The sequence below is a fragment of the Poromitra crassiceps genome, assembly GCF_964638095.1.
Source record: "Poromitra crassiceps genome assembly, chromosome: 4".
Classification (NCBI taxonomy): domain Eukaryota; kingdom Metazoa; phylum Chordata; class Actinopteri; order Beryciformes; family Melamphaidae; genus Poromitra; species Poromitra crassiceps.
Window position 1 is genome coordinate 3,443,835 of NC_139626.1, and position 6,732 is coordinate 3,450,566.

A 6,732-nucleotide genomic window follows, 5' to 3' on the forward strand; every position below is an offset into this window, starting at 1 on the left:
TTTACAAACACCCAGTCAGCGGTGTCATCGCCGCTTGTGGTGTTTTACACCATAATACCACCAAGGCGATGGTGACCAGGGCTAAATACTACGGGGTCCACTTCAATGACCTACGGGACAAGGGGGGGTATCAGCTCCCTGCCCGTCTGGAGGTGGTCCTCCGATTCGAGCCTGGGGAGGAGGAGGGGGAGGAGGTGCTGGTGCCGTCCACCATTCATCCACGGGCCTATTTCAGTGTGGAAGGCCTTCACACACTGCTAAAATCGGAAGCAATGCTCCTCCCATTCCAGGGTCAAGGACTAAAGGAGGTGACATCAGCCTGCATCTCACACGTCACACAGACCCTGGAATGGGAGTACACAAATGCCCAGCACAAGGGAGGCTATGACTCCGCTTGGAAAGCTTACCAGTGTGAACTTGCACTGGAAGAATATTTCCATGGGGCACCACGTTGCAGCACAGACCGTGCGTACAGTGTGAGCTTGGGCACAAGCTCACTCCATGTGGAGAGCAGGACCAGGCAGCGGGGTTTCCTGGGCCTTGCTCCCTGGTCGGGAGCCAGCGCAGGCAATGTGCCTCCACCACTGGATCACTGGACAGCGGTGGAGATGCAGCAGAATCGAATCCAAAGGATCTTCCCGCTGACAAACAGCATGGGGGCAAACGATGAGGTGCTTGGGGAGGCCCTGGTAGTGGTGCTTTTAAAGGACCTCTACCAGAGGAACTTCAACGTGCCCCTCGACCTGCTGCAGGGAACTTCAGATCCAATCATCCCAACAGACTCCCACAGTTACGCAGAGCTTCTGTGGATCACAGTGGAGGAGGGCCAGAACCTCAGGATCCATATCACTGGTGTTAAGACTGCATACAGGTACCAGAATGTCACGTGGACCAGCACAAACTCCATAAATAATGCAATAAAGCATACAGGAAAAATCGTCCTCAGCATCTACAGTACATTATAACTGTGCACTTAATATAGTCATGTTGATAGTGGATCGGCTTCTAGCACGTCTGTGGAGCTTCTGTGGATCGGTGGATCGGTCGTTGAAAATGTAGCCCATTTCCGCTTCCCCTGCGTCATGCCACGAGCCCTGGAGATGGTGAAAGAGGCAGGCCGAGATCCAGCGAAGTGCTTGACTGAGGGTTTAAAAGCCCTCCAACTCAAGTACTTCCCGCTGATCCGCTATCGGACATTTAAAGGCACAAAGACCGTGAACTGGTCCTTTAGGCACTTTGCCGAACTCCGGGCCATCGGAGCCCCCGTGTCGGACCAGACAAAACAGCACGCCTTGGTGCAGCAAATCTGCAATGAGATGGTGGAGCGTGACTTGACCGGGGAGGGGCACCTGGAAAGGTACCGTGAGTGGGGCATGCCCTGGTTGCCCCAGGTGCTCAGACGGTTTCCCCCCGAACTGGCTAACAAGGAAGCAAAGACCATGGACCTGCTGGTCTACATTGCTTGCATAGGGATCTTGCAAAACAATGGCTTTGTGGACTTTGACCAGCTGAGCTACCTACATAACAGGAGGCCGATAGCAGGGCAAAGAATGCTCGACCTGAACCTGCGTTCTAACTTCACGCTGAGAAAGATATGTGGTGAGACCTGTATACTGTTCAAGATGGCAGATGACATCCCCACCCAGCTCGTAGTGCCACCAAAGCCTGGCAAATACAGGGAGCAGGAGCCAGAGGGCCCACAGGCACAGGCCATGGAAGAGGATGCCCAGGTGCTGGATGAGGATGATGAGAGGCCACCCAGGTCCATCAGCATGGCTGTGCCTGTTGGGAAAAGGGTTCGGTGGACAGCTGAAGAGTTGGCACAAGTGGCAACTCAGGGGACCCCGGATGAGGACTACAGGACTTACCTGCAGTCCTGCCTAGCAAACGGAATCCCCTACCGGACCAAGAAGGCCATGGTCAGTACTACTTCAAGCCCATGATGAAGGAGTTCCGCTTTGAGCCGGCGAAGAGGGAATCAGAGGGCTGAGACAGGACCGGTTAAACACATTTTGAAAAGTATGCATGATGTGATCATGTATGCCTATTGCCTCCTTCAACAACATAAACAAACAAAGGAAAGAGGACATTTGACTATCTAATGTCATTGATATCCGCCATATGTTCCTCTGAAACTCCCTTTTAGTTTAATCATTGATCCACTTATGACAAACTCACCTTTAGAAAGACCTTGAATGGAATGTTTAAGTGTATTACTGAAATGTCATTCTGAGCATGTCGCAAGGGAGCGAGAACCAAACATAACTTAGTTTGAGTTTGTTTTTGTTGTTTTTGTCCAGTACCTCCGCCCTCCCCTAACCCAACCCCCCCCACCCCTCAGGAACCGTGGGGGATGTGCATCTATCACCTCATCAGCGAGAACCACCTACTACCCTGTCTTATCTTCAGTGTCCCATCTCTCTCTGTGTTCTCAGGAAGGGGAGGTCGGCAGGTTGACTCGAGAGCTGGACAAGTTCAAGGAGGAGATCAACTCACAGCTCATCAAAGTCAAATGGGCCCAGAACAAGCTCAAGAGTGAGATGGATGCCCACAAGGTAGGTTAACGGCACAGAAACAATACAAATGTGTCAGGGTCATTTTATTTCTTATTTTATTTCTTAGATTGATTAAACCGCCACTTTTGACATGCCTAGTGTGTTGGTTTCATACTGGCTTAGCTTTGAAGAGGAGTGTCCTTTGCTGTTTTAGTGTTTCATAATGTAAACCTATTAATTGTAAAACCTAATACCTATAGATCACTGACGTCCAGTGTGTGTGTTACAGAGGTACAGTATGTGTTGTGTTTGTCTGCGCACAGGAGACTAAAGACAAGTTGAAAGACACAACATCCAGATTGGCCCAGGCCAAAGAAGAGACCGAGCAGATCCGCAAGAACTGCCAGGACATGATCCGAACATACCAGGTGTGTGTTTTGTATAGCACCAGGTGTGTGTTTTGTATAGCACCAGGTGTGTGTTTTGTATAGCACCAGGTGTGTGTTTTGTGTGTTTTGTATAGCACCAGGTGTGTGTTTTGTATAGCACCAGGTGTGTGTTTTGTATAGCATACAACAGCCATTCCCGACCTGTGGGCTGCGACGGTATCACGAGTGGCCCCGCCAAAATTATTTGCAAAACATTACGATTTTCGTGAACTTGTCAATTTTTATTATGTATGAGAATGCATTTCTCCATTGTTGAATGATATACCGCCATTTAATTTGTAATCATTTATCTGTTACTTAGCCTATTGCAGACAGCCCCTCACTTTTGATTTCTGATTTCCGTGTGGTGCTGATGGACAGCTTTGTTTATCGTTAATATAAAAAGTCTTCTCAGAACACATTCTTTGGCCTCCGTACTGTTTATGGTCGGATGTGGGCCGCAAACATTTTTGAGATTTTCAAGTGGGCCATGAGTGGGAGAAGTTGGGAACCGCTCGCATAGAAGTGCTAGTCAGTGTCTACATGACCATAGGTGTGATCTGTGAGTCAGACAGAGAATACCTTTGTCAGAGAAAGTTTCATGTTTCATGGAAGCTATCTCTGCACTTAGGCGTTCAATTCTACTAACCAGGCAAGAGACATCAAGGCTGTTAAAAGTCACTGGTGGTAGCTCGTCTAAGTGATAGGACACAAAGCGAGGAACATTTTCACCAACCTCATTAAGTATTTTCAGACAACTCTTGACATTGTTAGCATCTTTCTGTGGTCCTTTATGTGCTACACACCGCTGCGACGTGCCAGGGCACAGTTCAAATAGGACCTTCTTGGAGCTTTCGATCCACTCTGACCCAAAGTGATTTACAGTCATTAAAATAATGTCATCCTGATTCAAAGTCTTCATTTTGACAGCAAGGAAGCTTAACAGTTCCGACACTGAGCTGAGCCCCAGTGAGGAGGTCACCGCAGCCAGCATCCCCCCGGAGATGGTGGGGGGTTTTGGGGGACCACAGGTGGGCAGTAAGTAATCCTTAACTCTTCATTTATTCCCTTTGTTTAATTATAGGAATAATACCATACTAATCCAATAACAATCTATAATCATCTAGGCTACCGGGAGACTACCACATTATCATTAGAACCTATCAATAAATGTGTATTCAGTACAGAGTAATCAGCAGTGTCCGGTGTGCGTAATGACTGCAGGCACATTTGTTGGACACGTGCTTTGTGCACTGATGGGATCAAGCACACCATTGTGGAATGGAGCTCCTGTCAGAACAGCAGACGTAGTAGAGCTAATCAGTGCAAATATTCACATAGAACAGTCTTCATTCAGAGTCGGTGACAAACAGATTGAGTGCTCATACAATTATTTTATTTACAGCAGTGGACACCACTGAGTCGGAGGGCGAGGGCTCTCCTCCCATCCACTCCCCCTCCCCTCCACCGGGACCATCTGAGGTGTGCGGCCGCGGCGGCCGCTCCCGCAACCGGTCTGGGTCGCCGACAGGCCGCTCGAGGCCCAGCCGCTCCCCTCCCAGGCACCCGCCCTCCCCTTCACGTCCGGGACCATCTGAGGTGTGCGGCCGCGGCGGCAGCTCCCGCAACCGGCCTGGGTCGCCGACAGGCCGCTCGAGGCCCGGCCGCTCCCCTCCCAGGTACAGGTCTGGAAAGTGCTTGAATAAAAAAAAAAAAGTCATTAAAAGTGCTTGAATTTGGCCTACCAGAATCTGTTTGAACCTTGTGCGCTCCGTCTAGAGGACTTACATGACCTGTCTGTGAACAACTGTGAATTATTGGCTCGTAATTTTGAAATAATTTGTCTTTGGTGCTTGAAAATCTATCATTTGATATTACAAAAGAGGGGGTAATATGCCCGAACCCCCAGTGGAATGCCGGATCCGAGTGGTTCACCCGGTTGTCACAGCTGTCACTCACACCTTTTTATATACAATCGGGTCCGGGCGCACACATTTCCTGGGTCCATTAGGTTCCGGGTCCTTCATTTTGGACCCCTGAAGACCTCTAGGAAACCCTGTATTAATTACAGGAAATGACACCCTAAAAAACCTAAAAACGGTGTAAAAAACAACAAACAGCTATTGGTTGTTGCATTTCTGTGCCAATTATAGATGAGGTGACATCACCACCAGATATTTCCAGCAGCTACAGTGGATAAGTGGAAGTTTGATAATGAGACACTGGCTACGTTTACATGATGACTTTTAATTCAGAATTAAAACTTCCGAATGAAATCATTCAGAAGTAAAGTTTTTTCCTGCGAGTTTACATGTAAAATCTTAATTCCGAAAAGGTGGTTACATGAAAGAAACTTTAATCTGATGTTTTTGAGTCATCGTAAGGTTTGGGGCTGGGAAGGCTTCTGATTGGATAAACGTAAACAGGATGTTAACGTCATTACGTTTACCAGAAGTAAACACTCAGCAGAGTTCTCAGTGCTGCGTGATTTCTAACCCCACATAGGATAAGCAATAACCACGCCCTGTGGCCCCGGGATTGGCCAGGAGCAACACTGGAGGACACGCAGCCCAGCGATTTCATGAACCAACTAAATAGCTCTTCTTGAGAATGGACAGCGATTTACCAGTGCGAGCGACGAGCTAGAAACAGCAACAACATGGAAGAAAACGTTATCACCGCACTTTTCTGTTTCATTTTGATCGTTTGTGTTAAGCAGCAGCACGACAGTAATATGCTACTGCTTATTCTGCGTCTGCTGAGGAGGAGAAGGGAGGCAGTAGAAAACCGCTGTACCTCAGTCCATTGCCTTTTCCCACTCGCAAGGCCAGACAGCAGTGGATGAAAAAGGGAGCGAGCATGCGCAGAAAGACCGGAATGAACTTAATTCCTAAAAAAGGGTATACATGAACGCAAAATGGTTTCATTCGGAATAAAAAACGGAATCAACCGGCCACTTACATCGGATTGAATTTTCATTCGGATTGGCCATTTTCATTCGGATTTAAGTTTTTTCAGATGTTTACATGATAACTTTTAATAGGATTGAACGTTAATTCCGAATGAAAAGGGGAATAAACGGTCCATGTAAACGCAGCCAATGTTTCAGGATGTAAAGCATCAGTGGTAAACATCAGGTTTTGGGGTCAGTCCCTTCAGAATCATAGAGCGAGGGCTTCTTTCTAAAGCCGCCATTTTGCACCAAGAGACGACTGCAGAATTATAAATCATGCGTTTTCATTGTTGCCATCACACTCTCCACCTAGTAGGCGTAATGAAAGCAACAAGTTCACTCCTGTTCTATGCGGGTCGTTGAAAGGCAATATGGGAGGCAGGTCGAGGAAATAGTGGGTTCACCAAAACTAAATGACAACACTCGATCACAAAATATCTTCTGGATGCTGCGAACATGGGTTTGATGATGCTGTGTGTGTTAATGAGAGAATCTGAGGGTGGATTCGTCTTTTTTTTTTTTTTTTTTAATCTGTGTCAAATGTAATATTTCACAGAGCAGTCAGGGTTCAAAGCCTCAGGAGCCACACTGTGTGATGATGCGGTTTGTTTTCTTTCCACTTGTTCCACTGATGATCACTAACAACTTCAACCTGTCTCTTTTTATTAGAAAACAAAACCAGTGCCTATGGGTTTATGGCGCATTACAGATTGCTTATAAATATCAGCTCCTGTCTCCTTGTTTTGGAGGAATCTTTCTTACACTAGTCTTCTTGTTCCTTTTCCACAGCGAGACCTTTCCAAGGCCTCTAACACCAACGTCCAGCCAGACATCCTGAACTCCACTACCACCACCA

General features: G+C 47.5%; 1 long non-coding RNA gene across 1 annotated transcript; it reads left to right on the forward strand.

The window, feature by feature from the left end:
- The first annotated feature begins 2,434 nt into the window (after positions 1 to 2,434).
- LOC310774502 lies at positions 2,435 to 4,454 on the forward strand. The gene is made up of 4 exons (XR_014552600.1): positions 2,435 to 2,555; positions 2,819 to 2,923; positions 3,854 to 3,961; positions 4,329 to 4,454. It is a non-coding gene; the product is annotated as an uncharacterized lncRNA (long non-coding RNA).
- The last annotated feature ends 2,278 nt before the right edge of the window (positions 4,455 to 6,732 follow it).